The sequence below is a fragment of the Callithrix jacchus genome, chromosome 13, assembly GCF_049354715.1.
Source record: "Callithrix jacchus isolate 240 chromosome 13, calJac240_pri, whole genome shotgun sequence".
NCBI lineage: Eukaryota > Metazoa > Chordata > Mammalia > Primates > Cebidae > Callithrix > Callithrix jacchus.
This window is the reverse complement of record NC_133514.1, coordinates 114,921,850-114,935,020: the sequence shown is the minus strand read 5'-3', so window position 1 is coordinate 114,935,020 and position 13,171 is coordinate 114,921,850.

Here is a 13,171-nt window from a genome sequence, read left to right as displayed (position 1 = left end):
CTGGCAAAGGTTCTCCATGAGAGCCCCATCCCTGCAGCAGATTTTTACTGGACATCCAGGTGTTTCCATACATCCTGTGAATTTCCAGGTGGAGGTTTCCAAATCCCAGTTTTTGACATCTGTGCACTGGCAGGCTCAACACGTGGAAGTTGCCAAGGCTTGAGGCTTTGACTGTCTGAAGGCATGGCCCAAACTCTATGTTGGCCCCTTTCAGCCGGGGTTGAAGCGGCTGGGACACAGGGTACCAAGTTCCGAGGCTGCACATATAATGGGGTCCCTGGGCCTGGCCCATGAAACCACTTTTTTCCTTTTAGCCCCCTGGGCTTGTGATGGGGGGGCTGCATGAAGATCTCTGACATGGCCTGGAGACATTTTCCCCATTATCTTGGGGAAAAAACGTTCACCTCCTCATTACTTATGTAAATTTCTGTAGCTGCTAGAATTTCTCCTCAGAAAATAGGATTTTCCATTCTAACACATTGTCAGGCTGCAAATTTTTCAAACTTTTTATGCTCTGTTTTCCTTTGAAAACTGAATGCCTTTAAAAACACCCAAGTCACCTCTTAAATGCTTTACTGCTTAAAAATCTCTTCCACATGATACTCTAAAACATCTCCCTTAAGTTCCAAGTTCCACAAATCTCTGTGGCAGGGGCAAAATGCCACCAGTCTCTTTGCTAAAATATAACAAGAGTCACCTTTACTCCAGTTCTAAACAAGTCCCTCATGTCCATCTGAGACTACCTCGACCTGGAATTTATTATCCATATTGCTATCAACATTTTGGGCAAAGTCATTCAACAAGTTTCTGGGAACGTCTGAACTCTCCCACATTTTCCTGTCTCCCTCTGTGCTCTCCACACTGTTGCAACCTCTGCCTGTTACTCAGTTCCAAAGTGGCTTCCACATTTTCACGTATCTTTTCAGCAGCACCCTACTCTACTGGTACCGATTGACTGTATTAGTTTGTTTTCACACTGCTGAGAAAGACATACCTGACACTGGGCAATTTACAAAAGAAAAAGGTTTAACTGGACTTGCAGTTCCACGTGGCTGGGGAGGCCTCACAATCATGGTGGAAGGCAAGGAAGAACAAGTCAGATCTTAGAAGGAAGGCAGCAGGCAAACAAGGACGCTTGTGTAGAGAAACTCCCGTTTTTAAAATCATCAGATCTGGTGAGACCCATTTACTCTCTCAAGAACAGCATGGGAAAGACCCACCCCCATGTTTCAATTATCTCCAACTGGGTCGCTCACACAACTCACGGGAATAATGGGAGCTAAAAGATGAGATTTGTGTGGGGCCACAGAGCCAAACCACATCAGGGATCAAATAGAGAGTTTCCTGGAATGCAGGGTAATACGGGCAGATTCCTCAGAGCCCTACAGGCCCCTGCTCATCAGTGCTTTCTAGAAAGAAAGCACTAAGACTTCAAGGGATGGATTTCAACAGAGAACCAATGGGTTGGTTGACATTAATGTGGGTTTTCCCTGATGTTCTTCTCAATCCTGATCTCCCGCTACTATTTGTTGTGAGCCATGATATTCTTCTTCTTTATCATTTCCATGCCTCTTTTAACACTATTTTCTCTATCTGCAATCCCCTAGCCAGACCAAATTTATTTTTTTCGAAGCCATTCTTGACTTCTTTAGGCTAGTGATTTCTTTCCATCGTTTCTTATGTATGCATTTTTCTATAGCTTTCAAATTATGATTATATTTTTCTCTCTGACATTGCTTATCTATTTACCATTTTTAATTTTAATATTTATGTTTTTCCTCCCAAAATAGGTTATAATACCTTTTATACAGTAAGTACAGAGAATTTGGTTTTACCACTAACATCTCCCAAGTCTCAATATCACTCTTGGTATGGTTCCTTGTACATGTTGAACATGAAGTCAAGTCAGCACAAAGCTCAAGCATCAATGCACAAACAGGACAGACAACACACACCAGAACTGCTGAGGCAGTACATGTCCTAATAATAGAGTAAGATCTGTAGCAGTATATGCCCTAACTCCCAGGGACCCATTCATTCTAGGATGACACAGAAACCATGTGAAGAAAGACATGTTTGCTTCCTTTTCTGCCATGATTGTAAGCTTCCTGACACCTCCCCAGCCTGCAGAAATGTGAGTCAAGTAAACCTCTTTCCTTTATAAATTTCCCAGTCTTGGATATGTCCTTAGAGCAGCATGAGAACGGGACATTAGATTCTAACAAACATACCCCAAATCCTGGGCTGTGGAGACTTTAAACTGCAGGAGTAGAGGAGTGGTGGTCCCTCTCCTAGTGGCATCAGGCACTAGGATACAATAACACTATAACATGGCAAGAATTTCTCTCCAGCCCTGTTGTGCTAGATAAGGGGTTGCATGCAATGGATGTAGCAGGCTCTTCCCTGACACGGTCAGAGACTGGGTTACAATAGTCCTCCTTTGTCAGCTCAGTGCAGGTAAGATATGGCTGTGAGCTGGGGTCCAGCCTTGCTATTGAGCATGACTGTTTACTTTAGGTACTAGATTTTAGTCAATTTCCAGGGATATTTAAAGGAGGGCAACTCCTTTTCTCAGAGATGGCTCTGCAAAAGATCAGTCTTGTTTAGGGCACAACTTTTCTCATGTTAGTTAAATTAATTATATAACATTGCTGATACCAGAAAATTTTTGACCAATAAAATTCAGTGTTATAAGATTCAATTGAATATAGGTAGATATACATTTATATGCATAGAGATAAATATGCACAAAGTTTAGCTAGCATCATAAGAAAATAACAGCAAAATGAGTTACTAATCTATTTCAGACTTAGAGAAACAAGTCTCTAGGATTGAGACATATCAAGTATATTTTTCAGAATGTTTATCTAATTATGTAAATTTTAACTTTAACGTAATACCTTTTAAGACTTTTCCTTTCAATATCTAAGCTTCCTGAAATGTCCTCAATTTCATCCTCAAGGACAGGATCATAACATTCTGGGAAATGTGCAGATGATATACAAACCCTTGTTTTGTTTGTATGTCTCAAAACTCAATAATAATCTTTTAATAAAATTCTGGTATTTGCTGTTTGTGCCTGATCATTTCCCAAAAAGGGTACATTAAAAACCACAGCTCATTGCTGTGAGCTAAAATACCTTTAAGAATGCCACACTGGCTTTGTAGGGACATGGATGAACCTGGAAACCATCAATCTCAGAAAACTGACACAAGAACAGAAAATCAAACTCCACATATTCTCACTCATAGGCAGATTCGAACAATGAGAACACATGGAAACAGGGAGGTGAGCATCACACACTGAGGTCTATTGGGGGAGACTAGGGGAGGGACGGCAGTGGGTAGGGAGTTAGGGAGGGATAATATGGGGAGAAATGCCAGATATAGGTGATGGGGATGAAGGCAGCAAACCACATTGGCATGTATGTACCTACACAACAATCCTGCATGTTCTTCACATGTACCCTGGAACCTAAAGTGCAATTATATATATATATATATATAGGAATGCCACACTGGGCAGGGTCTCACTGCAAAGCCTTCCCTTGGCCCATCCGCATTTTGTGGTTTATTGTTTTTGTTTTTGGATACAAAGGCATCAAATACCAAATTCTAAATAGCAATACTGAATGACATCTACTATCATTTTGAGTAGCTTTTCCTAATCAGGTTTGATTTCTAATAGTGTTGCTAGAAATTCCTTTGAAGTCTTTAAAGTTTGGAGGTTGAATGTGAACTCCAAGGCTGGAGTTGAGGAAACCCTGCTAATAATACTTTTATTGATCGAATTAGTAAACGTGGTGTTTGGATTTTGTGGCTTGGTGCATGAGGACCACACTATATAATTCATTAGCTATTTATTGGCATAAATGGTTTCCTCACGGAAGCAAGTCAGTAAGGTGAGACACACAACATACAAAACACTATGCAAAACAATTAGAGTTAGCTTTGAGATATATTCGAATCAGTCATTTTTGTGTCTATGTAAATAATTTTATATATCTACAGAACATTTTGCTTCATATACTTTTCAATTACTATTTTTGTATAGATCCTTGGGAATTCATAGATGCTTGACTTTTATTTAAAAGCATGTCTCTTCATAGCTAATCAAAAATTATGGATAGCATGGTTGCTACCAATGTTTTTTGTACAATGAACCTATAACAAATTTACTTGTATTCAAATCTGTTATTTTCTCAGAAAAAATACATTCCTGTAAGTTGAATTACCAGTTCAAATGATATGAGCATAAATTTAATTTATGTATGAAATGTACTTAGCCACAATGAAGCTTCCAAAAAAATAGAGATCTTTAAAGCCACATTCTGTAACCACAATGAAATAAGATGAGATACTAGCAATAACAGCAACAACTAAAATTGTTAGGCATTTTAAAATTTAAAATAAAGAGAAGCTTATAAAAGTTTAGAAATTACAGAAATGAGAACACTGTATATAATGCTCATGAAGTATGATTTCAATCACTTTATTATTTAGAAAATAATTGTATTGCCTGTCAGTATTAAAAAATACATAAGAGGGGTTTAAGGGCTAGAAAACTAAAAATTTAAGTGACATAAAATAGGAAAATGTTGATCGAAATTGTAGTTAAAATTAATAAATTAGAATTAAAAATAGAACTGATGTTTAAAGCTAAATGCTGCTGCTTTGAAAATAAAGTCGGGATGATCATGAAACAGGAAATACAAATACTAAGAAGGAGACCTAACCACACTGAAGGAAGAGGTCAGTATAATTCTAAGAGTATTTTTATGAATATCTGGTCATACACCTGTAAATCTAGAACTGTCATATGTTTTCTCCACAAACGGTTAAAATGGAGACAATGAAGTCAGACATTGTAAATGCATCAATAACCATAGAAAAAAACTGCTACTTTTCAGGGACATGCATGACAGAAGCGTGGGGTCCATATGGCTTCATTGGCAAGTACAAACCAACCTTCAAGTGACAGATTATTTCTGTGTTACACTGCTGCGCCTTGAGAAGCATCTCACTTCATTTTAAGAAGCAACCATAAGCCTAGCTTCCAAATATAATAAATACATAAACATAACATATTTATTTTAAAATGTAAATATAAAAATTTTAGGCTGGGCATGGGGGCTCATGCCTATATTTCCAGCACATTGGGAGGCTGAGATGGGCAGATCATGTGAGGTCAGGAGTTCCAGACCAGCCTGGTCAACATGGTGAAACACCATCTCTAGTATAAATATATAAAAATTGGCTAGGCTAATATATGTATACATATATATATTCACATATATATGTGTATATATATACACATATACATATATATATACACATACACATATATTTGTGTGTATATATATTTACACATACACATATATACACACATATATATGTATATATGTGTATACATACACACACATGTATATAAACAACATTTGTAAATCAAATTTAGAACACTATTTAAAGAATAACATCAAAAGAAAAAGTAGAATTTGTTCCAGGAAAACAGGATTGGCTCAATTTTAGGTAAATAATCAAAATTTACTATATTAACAATGTGAAAAGAAAACTAGTGAATTCATCATTATATGTTACAAATTTTGATGAGTTATATTAAGCATTATTGATCTTTTTAGTTTAAGGAAATTATGAATAAAGGGACACTTTCTAAGCATGTATTTATAAGAAACCATCATGCCAATTAGAATGGCAATCATTAAAAAGCCTTACAGATGCAGAGAAATAGCAACACTTTTACACTGTCGGTGGGAGTATAAATTAGTTCAACCATTATGGAAGACAGTGTGATGATTCCTCAAGGATCTAGGAATAGAAATTCCATTTGATCCAGCAATCCCATTACTGGGTATAAACTCAAAGGATTATAAACTGTTCTATTATAAAGACGCAGGCACACATATGTTCACTGCAGCACTGTTTACAATAACAAAGACCTGGAACCAACCCAAATGCCCATCAACGATAGACTGAACAGGGAAAATGTGGCACATATACACCATGGAATACTATACAGCCATAAAAAACAATGAGCTCATGTCATTTGTAGGGACATGGATGAACCTGGAAACCATCATTCTCAGCAAACTGACACAAGAACAGAAAATCAAATACCACATGTTCTCACTCATAGGTGGGTGTTGAAGAGTGAGAACACATGGACACAGAGAAGGGAGCATCACACACTATGGTCTGTTCGGAGAGTCTAGGGAAGGGACAGCTGGGATGGGGAGGTTGGGAAGGGATAACATGGGGAGAAATGCCAGATATAGGTGATGGGGGGATGGAGGCAGCCAATAACATTGCCATGTATGTACCTATGCAACAATCCTGCATGATCTGCACATGTACCCCAGAACCTAAAGTACCATAAAAATTACATAAAATAAAAATTATATTTAACAGAAAAATATTCAAGTACATCCACAAGGTAAGGCTCAACACTGTGATTCTTTAATGTTTTAAAAATCTAGTCCATGGCTGGGCACAGTGGTTCCCACCTATAATCCGAGCACTTTGGGAGGCTGAGGTGGGAGAATTTCTTTAGGAGTTTGAAACTAGCCTGCAACAACATAGCAACACCCTGTGTCTACAGAAAAAAAAATGTTCCAATTAGCTAGATCTGGTGGCTGTAGTCCTAATTACTCAGAAGGCTGAAGTGGGAGGATTGCTTGAGCCCAGGAGATCCAGGGTGCAGTGAGCTCTGACTGATCAGCTTGGGCATAAGAGAGACCTTGTTTCAGGGGTAAAAGAAATACAGTCCACTTAATTTTAAAAAGTCATACCTGAATAATATAAAACATACTAAGTTATAGTAATTATGTCTGGATATAAAAAAGGATGCAATTTAAAACTCTTAGAACTAATGGTTAAACAATACATTTCTCTGAAATGAGATGATGTGAACAAGAATAACTATCTTGCATACAAACAACAATCATTTAAAAATTGAAAGTTTATGAAACTCGTCATACCCATAATTTAAAATACTGTATTTCCTATAGAAAATATAACAAATAACATAAGGCATGTCTCTGGAAGGGATAAATCAATATTTTTTAAAACTATCAAAATTTACCTGATATATATGTAAGTGTCATATATATATATAAAATATGTGTGCATTTACATATGTAAATGATAAGCAGTATATTAATATACTGTAAGGAATAAGAATGGATAATATGCATTTAAAATCATCCAGAAAGGTAAATGTTTCATAATTTAAAAGAATATTTTGTATTAAAAAAATTAAAAACAAGAAGGAAAGAATTAATACAAGTTTCTCATCCCATCAGAAAGTGAAATTATAAATTACTTTTTGTTCAACAGCAATGTACCAGTGATAACACAAAGAAAAATAATCGGTGAAATAGAATGAAAAATTCAGAAATAGAACCAAGAATATATGTGAATGAAATATTTACTAAATTTGAATTGTATGTTAAATGAGAATTGATGTATTTTTGCTACATGACATAAAACAGTTGATGATTGGGGGGGTGATAATTAAGTTAGATATTGACCACTAAGCAGACACATACCAAAAGGATAAAAGAAAACTACAAATAGATTAAATTAAAAATAAAACAATACGAAAACGATGGGGAATAGTCTTGAAGTGTTACTTCCTATCCAAGTAATTTAAGATTGTGAAACCTCATGTAGCAAGAATAAACAGGATATTATGATAGATGGCTCACTGAGGAGATGGGACAATTCCGGAAGAAATTTACCTGCAAGGAGTGGGTGTTTTTGATCCTGCTCTGAAAGATGAGAATGAATGAATTCACCCAAAGAGAACCCGAAAGCACTTGGGGAACTGTTAAGAGGACCATGAGTCAAGAACTAGCAGAGGATATTCAAGGAGCAGAAAGGAGGCCAGTGTGTGGCTGGATGCTAGTCATTCTTGAAAAGCTACAGGAGATAAGCTTGAGGATGCAGGCAAGGGACTTTGAGGGTCCTTAGAGATAACTAAGGTTTTTCTTCTAGGTGTTGTGGTCTCTCATGAAAGGTGTTAACTAGAAGAGTAATTTGATATTACTTTAGATGAAACCAGTCACTCTAACTCTTATGGGGAATGTGAGGGACCCAAAGTGGAAAAAGCCAAGTCAGCAGGCTGTTGCTATTTTAGTGAGAACTGAGGAGGGTCCTACCCAGGTGGCAGCATGGGAGGCGGAAGAGATGAGGATGGTTTCAAGCACATTTCAAACGTAGGGAAGATAGTACTTGGTGATGACTTTGATCTGGTAAGGGATGTAAACAAGAACTAAGAATCAGCTCTTGAATTTTAATAATATATGATCTAGACAGACCATTATTTCCAATCCCCGCTCTTTGGATAGGCCCGTTTTGTTTTTGCTTTTGTTTTATTGTTTGCTTGTTTGTTAAGACACCTGTCCTTCAGATTCGCAGCCAGTGCACCAAGGCAGAATGTTTTCAAAATAGCATATTGTCATACTTATTTTTTGCAGGAAAACATTGGATGCTTGAAGATACAGGAATTAAACTTTTCATTAAAGAAGGCTAGGCATCCTAATTTCTCACTGTTTTTGAGGGGAGCTCAGCACATTAATGGTTGCCATAGCCTTAAAGTGCCTAACCCTTTTCTTGCTATTTTTGATGTAAAGTCTTTTCTTGGCTCTGTAAATCCAGATATGCATATAATGCTGCCATTTCTGAAACCTATGACTTTTTATACTAAGCATTAAATAAAGGCCAATGTTGCAGATTTGTGGGCCCAAATGAGAGAGCTGAGAGTTACTTTTATGGGCTACAGAACAAATATTTCCAGTATCCCATTACATGATTTCTGCCTGGAACTAGTAGTTATGCACTGAATCGAAGATAATGGTTGATTTGACAAAGTACAGTTTTCTAACCTCTTTTAGTTACATAAAATTTAATTTCATTCTGGCTTCCTCTTGAAGCCTGTAATACCCACAAAGCTAGGCTCAGGTTGTTTATGGTTTCCAGAGCTCTGCAGTGCCTAACCTTCGGTCCTGCCATTTCTGGTATTTAGTGTCTGGCATACCTCACTTGGAAGAGAGGCTGAATTACCTGGGATTTTCAGGGTTCACGTTAGACCCATTCTATTTACACAGGCTTGTCCATGACCTCAGAGGACTCCTTAAGCTAACTTTTAATACTGAAGATCTAACAAAGTGAGTCTTTCCTTGATTTGACTGAAGATCAAGAATCAGAATGATTATCACAGAAGTAGTGGTGGCTGTTATTGGTCAGGGAGGTTTGCTCAATTTTTTATGGTAATTCATCATGATTAACTATGGTTTTTTAAAGAGTAAGCCTTTTGTTAACATAAAGTTTAGGCTATATAATGATTCCTATAAACTAATTAGAAACGTAGAAAATTGTTTTTGTTGTTATTGTTTTGGGTTTTGGTTTTTGGTAGAGACTGGGTCTTGCCATGTTAGCCAGGCTGGACTCAAACCCTTGCCCTCAATCCATCCTCTTGTCCTCAATCCATCCTCTTGCCTCAGCATCCCAAAGTGCTGGGATTACAGGTGAGTCACCATGCCTGGCCAGAAAATTGCTAACATGTTGCAAATATAGCAAATAAATAAATAAACAATTATCTGGTTAACCAGCATTTATGAGTACTATGCCTCTAAGCATTTTAAAGAGATTTCAGGTAATGTAAGATATACCATAAGAAGGTCAAGAAGGTGTATTTCTTATAATACATATTAAAGCCATTTCATTTAAAGCCACATTCAATTGCTGAAGTAATAAACTAGTAATACATAAAGACAAATCTATACAAAGTTTTTTTTTCCATTTGGTTTAATAGAAGATAAAGTACAAGTAAACAAGAGGAAAATTCACTCAAAAAACAACTTAATTTTGTTTCATTTTATTTTCTTTTAATTGATTGAGCTGATTGATTTAACTCTGGACTTCATACCCTGTCAAATATCAGAATCACAAAATACATGCCACAAACTTTCTCTTAAGTTTATTGGCCAGGATAATTGTAAAACTCTTTTGTTCGCACATGTTGAGGTAACAATGAAATTAGCCCTTCGATTGCTACTTTATTTGTGGCAATTTGCATAGCATTACCAATAAAGTGACTTTACTTGTGGAACAATCTCTTTGGCAGTCAACTCAGTGTGATTCGATTTTTCTCCTAGGAAAACTGTCAGACTTTATTACTAAGTAATTAGTCCACAATGGAATATTAAATATTTTTAAAAATCATCCACATGATTTCTTATTTAGGATGTAAGTTAAAAACCATAATATTTAGAAACAAAATTTATAAAGAACACACAGTCCTAATTTAAATTCTGTTACCAGGTTTTATTTTTTAGCCAAGAGTACATTTTGCATTTATTACTGAAGAAAATATGTTTTATTCTTTTAGAACAATATACAACTCCTGTGGGAGCCATTTATAAAATCTAATAAACTACTGTGTAGTGCTTGTAAATTAGCATAAAGTTGACATTACTCCAAAAGATTGATATGATTTTGCATAACTTAAGGAATATTGAGATCAGTTCTTGAGCATTATTTTGTATATACCTTGTTGAATATTTTCTGTAGACATGTGGAATTTAAATTACTAGTCAACTTAAAATAATTCACCTTTCTAGAATGTAGAAATATACATCGTCTCCTTACCACTAAATATTTATTTAGCACACTGCTTCAAAAGGAAAATCATCTTAATACTTTTTTTGTCTTTTAATTATTGAAATAATATTTGTGGCTTTATCAGTCATTTTATAAGAGGCTGATTTTTATTATTAGCCTATAAGATTTATTAGCTTCAAATATATGGTAATATTTTTAATGCTGCAGGATTATCACAAATGCAAGTTTTATGGTATTTTCATAAAGCATGATTAAATTAATTCAAACACAACAGACCTCTAGGAAATACACTGCACTGTGCCAAGTCACAGGAATTCTAAATCTCATGTTGATGTCCTTCGATTAGTTTCAGCTTGTAGCTGTGGTTTTTCCAGGAATGTGGAAGTTTTAACTACATTTCTAAACAGATAGACAGGCACTTCTTTCCAACAGTCAAAGAAATAATTATACCAGAAGCAAGGAAATTATTTGGTCCAGTTAAATCATGATAGTAACTTTATTACTGGCTACCACCACTTTCAGGCATGCAGTGGCCCCATTTCCTCTCTCCTCTTGCCTCTCATCTCTATCAGAGTCTCCAAATCAGAGAAAAAGATTAAAAATTCTACCTAGCCCTCTAAAGACCAACATAGAGAAGCTGAATCTATGCCCAAAGAAAGAAGGTACAGTTAGAATAGGGAGGTGCCCAAGTCCAGAAGCCAGTTCTATGTAGGCATGACGGGAGCATGAGGGTAAGGTTGGAATGAAAGGGAATGGACCCACCAAGTGGGTAACCCAGACAAGCTTTGTTTGGTTGACAGCCAACGGTCTGTTAGTGGACAGACTTGAGGTCAAGGAACTTCTTGGAACCCAATACAACCAACGTTGTAAGTCTTCTACTGAAATGGCCTAATGACTTCTGGTCTTGAGACCATCTATTAGGTGCTTGCGATGGCTGGTGTGTGGTCAGCAGCCAGCCCATTGCAGCATCCCTCACAGATGCTTCAGTGGTTTGTATAGGACTGAACTTTCATACTTGGTTAATAATATGCATAGAGGAAGTGATCATTAGCATGAGTTGGGAGACAGAAACTTATCCCAGGATGTGTTTGTCAGTGCCAGTAATATTCACACTTTCCTTCACGATGGAGAGACATAAGAAGTTTGCACAAGGCAGGAGTGGGGTGTCATTACTGCCTACCTATGACACCACTAACAACTGGGTGTGATCTTCCTCATTATAAATCTAAAATGATGTCATGAAAACACCAAAGCACTTCAGTGTATCAGAAAGTATACATAGCCCTGGTCTCTAGCATCTATAAGTATTCCACTTATTAGCTGTTCCCAGAAATATAAATGTAGGAATCAGGGAGTCCTGGAAAACCCAACCAATAAAGTACGAGTTATTTATAAGAAATGAAATTAAGGTTCTTAGAGTCTCAGCAATGTTTTTTCCCATCACTGCATTTCATGATCTCTGTTGCCTCTGATGTACTTAGAGAGTAATTCTTTCTTTGGTAAAGCTGAAAATACATGGACTCATCCTCACTATGCTTGGGAGGCAGGACACATTGTACTTACAAAGGGGACCTCTGGATTTAGGTTACAGTGTTGAAGTCCCTGCTCTCCTGGTAACTAGCTGCTTAACTCAGTATCTCAATTAACTCAACGTTTAAATGAATATCAGATGTGAAGAGGAAATGAAATAATATTCTCAACTCTTAGAAAAGCACCTGACATTTAGTAGGAACTAAACAGACAATAAGGAAACATCCTTTAGACCGCCAATCCTACCTTCCTTCTGAGTCCAGAAAGAATGACAGTGGCTTACAAAGTCTGGATGAGCATAATGTGCCCTGTAGGGCAAATGAGCATCGGGCATCCTTACTTTCAGTTACATGATGCTGGACAGATGTCTGCTACAGAATCTTAGGAACACTCAGGAGGTATCAATTGTATAAATTCTTGTGTTACCCTTGGTAGTCTAGTACTAAGGTCATCACAAGGCTTTTTCTTTAACTATTTCCATCATTTGTGTGCATGTATTTGGGATGGAGGGAGACAACATCTCCCTTTAAAAGAAACAAACAACACACACACACACACTCACACACATCCCAAGTCCTCAAAACTAAGTGATTAATTTAGAATTTTATATGACCATTTTATGCTAGTCAATATATTCATCAAGTAAACTAAGTTTGAAGAGGCAGAGAGGTAATAAATAAGATATTTGAACCAAAGATGGAAGATAAATGATGTAGTCTGATAACAGGAGAGTCACCCTTGGTGTCATTTAGGGATGATGGAGGAAGAACAACGTAGAATTGACAATGAAGAATGCAAAGAATGTCTTTGCTATCTCCGGATGCAGTGGTAGAGAAAAGCTGTTTCAGAAAAAATAAATAAATAAACAGCTTCTACAAAATATTAGATGGAGAAACTGTATCTTCAAAGAAAGTGCACATTTTAATGAAAAGACAGCAAAGGAAATAGTCAAATAAACAGAATTATCCACTGTATGCCTTTTGTGACTGGCTTCTTTCAC